This window comes from Mustelus asterias, chromosome 25 (assembly GCF_964213995.1).
Source record: "Mustelus asterias chromosome 25, sMusAst1.hap1.1, whole genome shotgun sequence".
Lineage (NCBI taxonomy): Eukaryota > Metazoa > Chordata > Chondrichthyes > Carcharhiniformes > Triakidae > Mustelus > Mustelus asterias.
Window position 1 is genome coordinate 18,455,612 of NC_135825.1, and position 12,955 is coordinate 18,468,566.

The following is a 12,955-nucleotide window of genomic DNA, read 5'->3' on the forward strand; positions in this document are numbered from 1 at the left end:
CAGCCACATGCTTCCCACAATCACAACCCATTCCCAATTCTCCCAGCCACATGCTTCCCACAAACACAGCACCCCCAATTCCCCCAGCCACATGCTCCCCACAATCACAGCCCCCCCATTCGGCTAGCCACATGTCACACAATCACAAACCCCCTCAAATCCTCCAGCCACATGCTCCCCACAATCACAACACCCCCATTCCCCCAGCCACATGTCCCCAAAATCACAGCCCCCAATTCCCCCAGCCACATGCTCCCCGCAATTCCCCGAGCCACATGCTCCCACAATCACAGCCCTCTTATTCCCCCAGCCACATGTCCCCACAATAAGATGCATGCAAGGGGATTGGTGCCAAAATGGCTTGCCTCCTTAGAGCTGGTTAGCTCAGTTGGCTGGACAGTTGATATGGACAAGATTGGTGCCCAGGGGTTTGATCCCTGTTCTGGCTGGGATGGATTGGTGTCAGGCCTCCTTATCCTCCCCATGTTGGAGGTCACAGCTCTGGATGGTACTGTGACCTTTATGAGCAGGACATGAAGAAGCTGGACATGATCCATTATCTTGAACTGTTACAGTCCATCTGGTGCAGTAATCCCAATAGCTCTGTTATGACGGGAATTACAAAATTCAACCCAGTGACAGTGAAGGAATGGTGATACAGTTTCAAGTCAGGATGTTGTGTGGCTTGGACAGGAAGTTGCAATTACTGATATTCCCAGGCATCAGTATGGCACGGTGGCACAGTGGTTAGCACTGCTACCTCACAGCGCCAGGGATCTGGGTTCAATTCTGGCCTTGGGTCACTATCTGTGTAGAATTTGCACATTCTCCCCATGTCTGTGTGGGCTTCCTCCGGGTGCTCCGGTTTCCTCCCAGCAGCTCGCAGCAGGATCATCTGGTCCGCCATTAACAATGGGCTTCCCATGGTATTACCACCACCCCCTCCCCCCCCACCCCCGACCGCCAGGAAGCCCACAGCGGGTGTTCGTCATCGGTAGGACCAGAAGATGTCGGCGGCGGAAACAGCCGGAAAAATCCGGCCATTCTCTTTTAAACTTCTATTTCTAAAATGTGTATCAGTAGTTGGTGAGATTGAAGATCAGCCATAGTCCAAAGATGTGTGGGTTAGGTTGATTGGCCATGCTAAATTGACCCTAGTGTCAGGAGGATTAGTAGGGTAAATATGCGGGTTTAAGAGAATAGGGCTTGGGTGGGATTGTGGTTGGTGCAGCCTCGATGGACCAAATGGCCTTCTTCTGCACTGTAGGGATTCTATATCTGCTGTTCTTGTCCTTCTAAGTGGTAGAGATCACGGCTTTGGAAGGCGCAGTCCATGGAAACTTGGTTCGTTGCTGCAGTGTGTCTTTAATATAGCACACATTGCTGCTACTGTGTGTCAGTGTTGGAGGGAATTTAAGCTTGTGGATGGGGTTCCACTCAAGCGCACCCCTTTTTACTTGAAGGTGTTGAGTTTCTTGAGTGTTGTTGAAGTTGCACTCATTTAGGCAACTGGAGAGTATTCAATCATTATCCTGGCATGTGCCTTGTACATGGCGGACAGGACTTGGGAACTGGGGAGATGAGTTGCTGACCTCAGAATTCCCACACTCTGGCCTGTGTTTGTATCCAGACGGCTGGTCCAGTTCAGTTTGTGCTCAATGATAATCTCCAATATGTTGACAATGGTTGTGGGAAAGGGGGTGTGTAGTGATGGAATGTCATTGAATGTCGTTAATGTTGCCAGGTCTCCTTGAAACTTGCCAGCAACATACAAATTGCAGTTTTAATGCACTGCCTGGGAAGGTAGTGGAGGCTAGAGACCTTACAACCTTTAAAAAGTCTTTGGATGAGTACTTGAAACATCATAACATTCAAGGACATGGGACAAGTGTTGGAAAACGGGATTAGCATGACTAATTGTAGTTATTGTCTGGGCAGACTTGATGGGCCGAAGGGCCTTTTCTGCACTGGATGATAAGACTCTATGGCTATTTATTTATTTATTTGAGTCACATGTGAGCTTACCTTAACACTGCAATGAAGTTACTGTGAAAATCCTCCAGTTGCCATATTCCGGCGCCTGTTTGGATACACTGAGGGAGAATTTAGCATGGCCAATGCACCTAACCAGCACGTCTTTCGGACTGTGGGAGGAAACCAGAGCACCCAGAGGAAACCCACACAGACACAGGAAGAACATGCAAACTCCACACACACAGCGACCCAAGCCGGGAATCAAACCCAGGTTCCTCGGGCTATGAGGCAGCAATGCTAACCACTGTGCCATTGTGCCACCCCAAGCATCAGTCACCTGGGTAAAAGCAAATTACTGCAGATGCTGGAATCTGAAACCGAAAGAGAAAACGCTGGAAAATCTCAGCAGGTCAAGCAACACCTGTAAGGAGAGAAAGGAGCTGACATTTCAAGTCTAGATGACTCTATTTGTCAAAGAGGATAAAGGGTCATCTAGACTCAAAACGCCAGCTCTTTTCTCTCCTTACAGATGCTGCCAAACCTGCTGAGGTTTTCCAGCATTTTCTCTTTTAGCATCAGTCACCTGGTTGGTCCCCTAAGGCAGGAAAGTACAAAGGGCCAGGGAGGAGTTTAAAACCAGGGGAACAAAGTCACTTCCCATTGGGCTACAATAAAAGGGACTCGTGTCAATTTTGTGAGAATATTTAACACGCAATGATTGGTGCTTTTTAGCTGGCTGGAATAATTGCTGAATAGAGTGGACATTCCAGCTCTCTCCACAGACACTGTTTCTGCACAAATGCAGGTCTGATCTCCCATCTCAAGGGTGTTTGCAACTTTGGATACATATAATGTGTTTTCTTGTTTATATGGCACAACATGGTGATATCATGATTACGTCAGGCATTGTCTGACCCATTGGCCGTTGACTCAACTCTGCCAATGGGACACAAATCAACACAACCTAATTTCACCCATACATCAGGTATCTGACTGGGTCAGTCATGATGCTTACATTAATTCAACACAATTTTTCAATGTTGAACAGAATATAAAAAGGACTTCACGCTACATTTAGCATTGCAGATACTTTCTCGATATTTATAAAATAATCATACTTGTTTTTGAAGCTGTTGAATGAGTGGTAGAGAGTCAGATCATTTGCGACAAAGATGGAGATTTTATTGTCCTTCATCCCAGCAAAGCCATAGATCAGATGTGTGCACAAGCAGGGATCCACATCATCAAGCTTGAACTTTGCTGGGCCTCGTCTGTACTGAGCCCAGTTTGTAAAGTAACAAACCAGCCTGATGGCAGAGCCTGAGTGAGGAGAAAGGAAAATCAGCACTGAGCCTCGACTCATTATATAAAATTCAAAATAGTTTGGAAAGCACAAAGACTCACCCAGTTCCAGGCACACCAGCAAGACCACCGCTGTAATAAAGAATATAGGATAAAAATGTGATCAAAATATGCTGAAAGGTTTAAGGGTTCACAACAGTGCTATTATATGAGTGAACAGGAATCATTAAGAATCAATCCATGGTCAAACCCTTCTCCTCATCTATTTGCTGCCCTTTGGTGAGATCATCGACAGACATGGGGGTCAGGATTTACACGTCCATTGATAACACCTGGCTCTACATCATCAATACCTCGCCCTCTTCTGCCTCTATCTTGCCCAATTATTTGCCCAACAATCAGTCGAGGATGAACAACATTTTTTTTTCCAACTAATCATTGTAAGACTTTATCATCTACAGCCCCCCACATCCCCAACTTTGTCACCAACTCCTTCCTGTTTACTGTCTCAGACTGAACCAGATTGCTCACTGGCTCATGTCCTCTTCAGTGCCCAGCTGAGCTTCCAAGTCCATATTCCCTCAGTCGCAAAGACAGCTTATTCCCACCTCAGTAACATGGTCCAGTCTCTCTCCTATCTCAGCCCAACCTCAGATAAAAGCTTTGTTAACACCTTTGTCATCATCAGGCTAGGCAAAGTATATATTAGGCTGGTCCATTTCAGAATTGGAATTTGGGCATTAACTCAATCTTTGGGATGAGCTGTCAGCATTAGTCTTAGCTCACCCTCCAGTAGAAATACATTTTGTGAGTCTGATCCACCAGCTCGACAGTACTGAATTATATTACTAAATTACCTCATAGTATAGCAGCAGATTTCAATAAAACTATGATCCAAATAATAGTTTTTGCTAACTTTTTAACTGTTCCATTTAGCTGTAGTTCTGAAATTACTGATGTAAGACAGTTTAAATGACAAATAACTGAAAATCTTCTTTCAAGTTGTCAAGCAATTATGTTTAAGATAGCCGCTATGTTAAACTCTACAGAAACATCAATTTTCAGATGCACCTGAGAATGTTGGAATGATATTAAGATTTCCATAAATTGAAAATATTGAGCACTGTAATTGATGTGAATACTAACACCCCAAACTGCCTGTCAAAGAAATAATCATAGAATAGAATAGAATCATAGAATCCCTACAGGGCAGAAGGAGGCCATTCGGCCCATCGAGTCTGCACCGACTCTTCGGCAGAGCATCCCACCTAGGCCGTATCCTCATAATCCACACATTTACTCTGCTAATCCCCCTAAACTATGCATCTTTGGACCATAATGGGCAATTTAGCATGACCAATCTACCTAACCTGCACACCTTTGGAGTGTGGGAGGAAACCGGAGCACCTGGAGGAAACGCAGACATGAGGAGAAAGCACAACCTCCACACAGACAGTAACCCAAGCCAGGAATCGAACCCGGGTCCCTGGTGCTGTGAGGCAGCAATGCTAACCACTCTGCCACCTTGCCGCCCTAAATAATAAATCACAGCACCATTATCCATGTACAAATAATTGTTGCATCAGTTGGTTACTGATGGAAATATTTCAGTCAATTGAACAGAAATTGAAATGCCAGATAACTTTCTGACTGCACCCTTGAGAAGGAAATCTTCTGGGGTAAATCATATCGAAATTACCAATGTGATTGCATGGATTCCTTTGTTATATTTAACTGCTCAATGCTAAGTCGGCCCAAAATTCATATTTCCAAAAATGCGAAGCAAAGTACTTCCTTGCAGTTTTACAGCTATCACCCAACATAATCTAATTCTATTTAATTTCATCAACTTCACCATTGGTTGAAAAGGGAAACAGGTGAACCTGACAATTAACATGAAGCTACAGTTTCTCACCATCACATTTACACTTTTATGCTGTTTTGCATCACAACACAAACATACAAATGCACGTCACTGTCAAAGAACATTAAGTGAAGTTACAGCAGATGGATAAGTGATTGAATACCTTCCTTCTCTATCCCTCAGGTGACAACAATAGGTGTTTTTAAAGGTTAGCTAGGTTTTCTTGTAAGTTTTAATTGAATATTTAGGAAATAGTATTCATTGAACTTCACATATTTTAATACTTATCACACATCCAATCTGAAAAAGTTAATAAAAACGCTCCAACTTTCATTCGCAATGCACTTAAGAGTTTACCTAGACACACGTGCACACAGACACGCATATAACACACACACACTCACTCACACACATTAACTATTTGAAGATGGTTGGGACATTTCTCAACCCAAAAGGCATAACTCAGGTTTGGAATATGCCATCTGGTGTTACAAAAGTCCTGTTTCATGCACTGGTCTGATGTACCCTAACAAAGCAGATGATTTTTTCCTTTAATTATTAGCAGTCAGTTTGAAGGTGACCTTCTTCATTACAATGAAAGTGCACAGGGATTGGGGCATTAATTGTTTTCTTAGCATTTACCCATTCAGTCTGAGGAGGGGCCCTGAGCTTCCATTTTTACTGTCTGGTTATTCTCCTATCTCTCTCCACCTTATTTTGGGGTTTGCTTGCCTGGCTGGGGAAAGATTTCCATTGGGGAAAGAGTTTGCAGACATGTTTATAGTCAACCATAATCACTGCTTGATTCACTTTGGAGTTGAGGTGAAAAATGCTTCCACATCCTTCTCATCAAATCTTGGGACAAAGTGTGAGTATTTTAAAAGCTCAGCATTTAGCCCTGAGTTACCTGACTTCTTCCATTCTTTCTTGTCTTTTCTTTTCCTCCCTCTTTCTTGAAATTCTAACATTAGTTTCTGCTGCTCCAGCTTTGTCTTTGCTGGTGCTAGGCTGCCCATTTCACATTCCAGGCCCACCTCTTGTTCTTCAGCTTCAATTGAAATGTCACTGGCCAGAGGTTTGAGGATTTGGTTTTCCCTCGCTTTTGACAGAAATTCATTTCTAAATGTCCAACTCCCTAACTCTTTCAACGGGAAAGGTTTTTAAAGTGTCCCAAGTTACTTCATTCTGTTCCATGAAGGTACTATCCTCAAATGTGAACAAGTATTCAGTACTATAACCAACCAGAAAACCTGTGTAGAAGGTTTAAAATATTTCCGGGGATTTCCTAATTCCATTTCCTCAGTGTTCATGAATCCAATCACAGATACAACCTCTAAGTTTCTGTTAAGATCAGGTGGGAAGTGATAGAATGGCTCCCCAGTCTTTCCAACCCTTCTCAGTTGACTATAATGGGTGTTTTTAAAAGACTGATAAACAGTGTTCCAAGTAGGACTTTGCCATCTGGTAACTGATGAGATGTGATCATCAACTCTCTCTTTTAAACTTAAGTTTATCATCAATGCTAAATAATTACATCTGTCAATAGCTTTATCATTAAAAAAGGATTGCCAATTGATTGAATGTTTAACTGTAACCGTTTAAGTGCTGTGTCTGTAAAATATGCACACAGACTGGTTTCCTTTTAACATAGAAACATGCAAGATAGGAGCAGCAGGAGGCCATTTGACCCCTCGAGCCTGCTCCGCCATTCATTATGATCATGACTGATCATCCAACTCAATAGCCTAATCCTGCTTTTTCCCCATAACCTTTGATCCCATTCACCCCAAGTGCTATATTCAGCCGCCTCTTGAATACATTTAATGTTTTAAGCTTGAAAAGAAAATAGTATCTCTCCAACTGTCAGTCACACAGGAATTTAAAATTCACACATGCACACACACGTATACACACACACAGACACACACACACACATGCACACATGCACACACGCACGCACAAACATACATACATACACACACATGCAAGTTTCAAAAAGAGCCGGTATGGTGAATTATCTAAATGTCTCAAAAAAGTGAATTCTATTCGGATCTTGTAAAACGACACTTTGGATAGTTTCGGACTGGACTCAGTGCTCTGTCCTGATTCTGCATGAAAACAACTCAAAGATGTTAAAGGACAATTTCCATCTTTTCCTCTTGAATCAGCTGGTATGTCGATATTTAAGATGCCACCTGCATTGGAACTGGTCAAAAGGCAGACAGGGAAAGCTTACAGGACAGTTAGAAAAAGACAGAGAGAGCGTGCCAATTAAGGATCTTTCCAGCCTCACTCTCACTGGCCTGGAACAAAGCAGTTTCTTAAAACACAAAGAGGACTAGCTTGGTCATCGCATTCTCCTCTCACGGATTAATCAAATATGGTCGTGCTAAGCACACTTTCGATATAAAACATGATGTTAAACAATAGTAAAGGAAAGGAAATGGTAAAACAGGATTACCTGCTCCAAGTAGAAGCTTTGCCATCTTGCAGCTGGTGTGTTGTGAGCATCAACTCTCTCTTTTATGCACTGAGTTTATCATTACTACTAAATAATTACATCTGTCAATACCTTTATCACTGCAAAAGGATTAGCCGCAATGAAAAAATAACAGTTCTTATCTTATCTTCATAATATTATTTCACCTTCTCATGAGTAACAACTTTTCTCCTCTACAATGTCATCTAGAGTGTCGATCTTCATTGTAACGCCAAACTTATTCTTGCAACTAGAAACAAGTCAGGAAATTGGTGGGGAGGATTGAGGGTCCCATGTTCTGTTAATGTGGGATCAGGAAGAGCGGGGATCCTAGATGCTTCAGCTCCATGGAGCTTCTGTTGGTCAGCGTTAGTAACTTCAGCACAGTAACTTCATTACAGTGTTAACGTAAACTTAGTTGTGACTAATAAATAAACTTTTCATGTTGAACTGTGTGCAAGACAAGCAGAATTTTAATTTAAATATCTTATTTTTGCCGTTCGATGTTCCTGACATGAGCTTTTGACATTAACCAATATTACAAAGGGTGCACTTTCAACCAGAACGTTGTAGTTTGGACATTAACAGTGTCAGACTGGTGATGTCACTGAAGCAGTAACCCAGAAGCCTGAGTTAATGCTCTGGGATAAGAATTAAAATCCCACCATACTAACTGGTTACATTTAATTAATGAATTTGCAATATAAAGATAGCTTCACTAATGGGCGGTACAGTGACACAATGGTTGGCACTGCTGCCTCACAGTGCCAAAGATCTGGGTTCGCTTTCAAACTAAGGTGACTGTCTTATTGTAAGTATTGTATATTGTACCCTCTTTCCTGCCTAAGGTAAGGTCTTTTGCATTGCTTTTGCCTTATTGGGCCTGATTTCACCATTTTCATTCTAAGTGCCGAATCTGGACGTAATGCAGATCCGACTTAGAAATCTGCTTTCAGGCGCCCCCATACGCTCTCAGCCGTCTCCAGTTCCATTCTGTGGGCGGGGCTTAGCACGGCCGAAACGATCGGAGGTCTGAACAGCGCATGCGCAGTTTGAAAAAAAATTGAAAAAGCGCGCCCGTGTCAGATCGCTCCCGGCCACAGAAATCGGAGAAAGCGGCCCGGGAGCGAAAATCGGGAGCGAGGGCGCACACACACACATCACTGTCCCCCTAATCCACCCCCCCACTACCCACACACATCACTGTCCCCCTTAGCCACCCCCCCAGTACCCACACACATCACTGTCTCCCTTATCCCCTCCCACTACCCACACACATCACTGTCCCCCTTATCCACCCCCCCACTACCCAGACCGATCGCCACCCCTGCCCCCTCCCCTCCCCACCGATCGCCCGCAGAGTGGCAGCAGACTCCCCTGCCCCCCACCAGAGATCCATCAGCCCCGCACCAGAGATCCATCCGCCCCACCCACCACCAGAGATCCATCTGCCCCCCCCCACCAGTGAGCGATCGGGCCTCCCCCCCCCCCGAGATATATCTTGCCCGCCTCCCTCCTCTCCCCCCCCCCCCCAGACAATGATCTGGCTTCACTCCCCCCCCGCAGAGAATGGTCTGGCCTCACTCCCCCCCCCCCTCGAGAGGAACATCTGACCCGCCTCCTCCTCCTCCCCCCCCCAACCAGACAACAATCTGGCCACACTCCCCTCCTCCCCCCCCCACCGCCACCAGAGAATGATTTGACCCGCCTCCCTCCTCCCCCCACACCACTGATCTAAGCCAGAGAGCTGTTGGAAACACTGAATGCGCCCTTCGGAAGCTGGAGTGCCCGATTCAGACTTTTTTTTAACAGGTCCATTACGGCGCGGTTCCGGATTGGCAAACGCGGTGGTAAAGGGGGAAATGCTGATAAAGTTGGGCGGGCAGTTCATTAATTCAATTTAAATGCATGCAAATGCATTTAAATCGTCGTTGCGCTCATTTTTGCAAATCGAATCGCTGCCATTCCCGGGTTTCAGTAAAGTGGCAATCTGTGCGGATGTGGGTACAGATTGCGATAATGGCCTCTCACCCGACTTTACCACGTTCTCGCGCCCGAAAATGGGCACGAGGCAATGGTAAAATAGGGCCCATTATGTAATTTTATGCAATGACCATTAATAAAAGCCATGGACAGGATGTCGGCCTGGAATAGAAGTCGGGGACCATCATACATGCAAATTTTATTCTATGCAAATTAGATTCTTCACTGACTGTATGATCCAAATCAAAATGGATTTGCACCTCTGTGGAATTTGATCTGCCCAGATATTCTGTGGAGGCCACAGGAAGAAATGTTGCTCCTGGTACCAGGAAAACACTTGCTCCAGCCCTGAACCTGACTACAACACTCCTCCACCACCTGTAGGCAGGCATGGCATCAGAATCACCCAGCGTTGGTTAGGGCTGCATTAAAATTCCTGATGGGTGTGAGTAGCTCCACCATTCAATGTAAGTGAGAATGAAGTCCCCGTTTCAATGCGGCACAATGTCTATCGGTGTTTATTCCATTGGGCTCCTTTTACTGAAATAACTGATTTGTTAAAATTGAAAAATAAACATGTTATCTGGGATTCGGAAGATAGAATAATTTCTCAAACTTATGTGGGAGGTGTAAATTCAAACCAATAAAACTCATGTCAGATACTTCATTGTTGGTAGTTTATTCCATATCATTAAAATACGAATTGTATTTTGTTTTTCAGAATTTGAGCCATCATTAGTTGCAAGATCACCAACCACAGCCATTGAGTGGAATTTTTTGCTCTGGAACAATAGCCTTGGTGGGAATGGGAAGTCAGAGAGATCTACATTGCAGAGCAAAGTGGGTAAATGCACTGAATTGAACAATGTTCAGCTCATTCATTTAACCTCTCGGCAGCACAGTGGCACAGTGATTAACACTGCTGCCTCAGAGTGCCAGGGACCCGGGTTCGATTCCCGGGTTGGGTTACGAGGGGAGCTGGGTTACGAGGGGAGCCAGCTTACGAGGGGAGCCAGCACCCATGGGGGCCATAGGACCATCTCCCTGCAGTGCAGGAAAAGGGTCAATGATCTAATCCACACCATTAGGGTAAGTGAACATTTTACTCATTCCAAATTTGCAGCACCACTCATTTTGTGATTCTGTTATGGGACCTGGGTGTCACTGGCAATGCCCACGTTCTTGTTGCTCATCACCTCTTGCCCTTTTGAAGGTGGTGGTGTAGTCATCTTGCAACGCTGCAGTCCATGTAATGGAGGTACACTCACAGTGCTGTTAAGGGAGGGGTTTTCTGAATTTTGACCCAGTGACAGTGAAGGAACAGTGATATTATTCAAAGTCAGGATTGTGTGTGACTTCGTGGGGGACTTGCTGGTGGTGGTGTCCCCATGTGTCTTGTCTTTCTAACTGGCAGTGGTGGCAGGTTTGGAAGATGCTGTGGAAGGAATCTGATGAGTTACTATAATGCATCTTTATAGATGGTGCAGGTGGCTGATACTGTGCACCACTGGTGAAGGAAGTGAATATTATGATGGTGAATGGGGCACTGATCAAACAAGCTGTTTTCCTGAAATGTGCAGAGTTTCTTGAGTGTTGTGAAGCTTCAATATGACTTGGATGCTGCTCATTCTTGTGTGGGTGAGATATCAGCCCAAACATCAGAATATTGTCCATTGATCCACCCGACACCTGAATGATTCTTTATACGTGCAACTCAATATGAGGCAGAGGGAATTAAAAATCCAAAACAAAATAGCTGAAAATGCCCAATCCAAGATTTCTTTACTTATCTTTAAAATTACAGTTAAAGTTTATTTATTTATTAGTGTCACAAGGTTTACATTAACACAGCAATGAAGTTACAGTGAAAATCCCCTAGTTGCCACACTCCGGCACCTGTTCGGGTACACTGAGAGAGAATTTAGCATGGCCAATGCACCTAACCAGCACATCTTTCAGACTGTGGGAGGAAACTGGAGCACCTGGAGGAAACCCAAGTAGACACAGGCAGAATGTGCAGATTCTGCACAGACTGTGACCCAAGCCGGAATCGAACCCAGGTCCCTGGTTCTGTGAGACCAGTTTGCTCAAAAACAAGTAACTTATCACAACAATTGATTTAATTCCATGAACATGTAGCTATGATTAATTAAGACACAAAGAAGAATTGTGCAGGACCTCCTGCCAGCCAGATTCTCTCGTCCCACCAATCTCAATGAATCATTCTGAACCTCCAGTGCAGAAGCAGACCATTTGGCCCATCAAGTGCACTGACCACAATTCCACCCATAACCCCACATATTTACTCTGCTAATCCCCTAAAACTAGGGCCACTTTAACATGGCCAAACAACCTAACACGCACATCTTTGGACTTTGGGAGGAAACTGGAGCAAATCCACACAGACACGGGGGGGAGAATGGTTGCCACATTTTACAGCCCGGCCCCACTGTGACAGGGCATATAATTCCCTAAAACCATAGAATCCCTATCATGCAGAAGGAGGCCATTCAGCCAATCAAGTACCCACCGACTCTCCAAAAGAGCATCTTAGCCAGCTCACCCCCCCCCCCCCCCCCCCCAATCTAGAGATTAGTGGAGGTGGGAACACCCTGCCACACCCTGTTGTCTGTGATGACCTTGTGGGCATCCTCTGGAGGGCCAGGATCTGGAGAGACCAGGCCTGTTTTCGGGATGCTGCTGTGTGGCAGTGCCACCCTCCTCAGCCTGTAGGATTAGAGCAGATTCGGGCATCAGAAGAATGGAGTCAGATGGGCTGGGCACTCCCAGGGTTTCCTAGGTGGAAGACCACAGGCCGCACACCAACTTCTCCTTCTCCCTATGGGTGCTTGAGGGCTCCTGGCCTCCTCGTTGGTATAGAGGGGCAGCTGGACTGAAGCTGAGAAGATTTGCCAGCCTCTGGCACTGACACTTGTGTATGCCCACAAGTGCCTGAACCATGGAGTTCATGTCCTGCATCATTGCGTTCATGCTCTGTGCCACGGAGTTCATGTCCTGCACCATAGCGTTCATGCTCTGCGCCATAGAATTCATGTCCTCCATCAGTGCAGGGCAGAAATCTTGCACCACGGTCTCACTGCGTCCACCACACTTGCACTGTTGAGCTGGCTGCCTTGGAGTGCCGGCACAATCTCCTTGAACAGAAGGCGTCAGGACTCCTCCATTTGGCCTTTCAATCTGAGGAGTGTCGATGACACTCCTTCCTGATGTCCTGGCTTTGCCTTTGGAGCTCCAGCAACTGAGGCTTAATGAGGAGATGAGTCACAGAGGAGATGAAGATTTGCTTGGGAGAGCAAGTGGTGGTTTCCCTTGAGGTAGCAGTGAGTGAATTC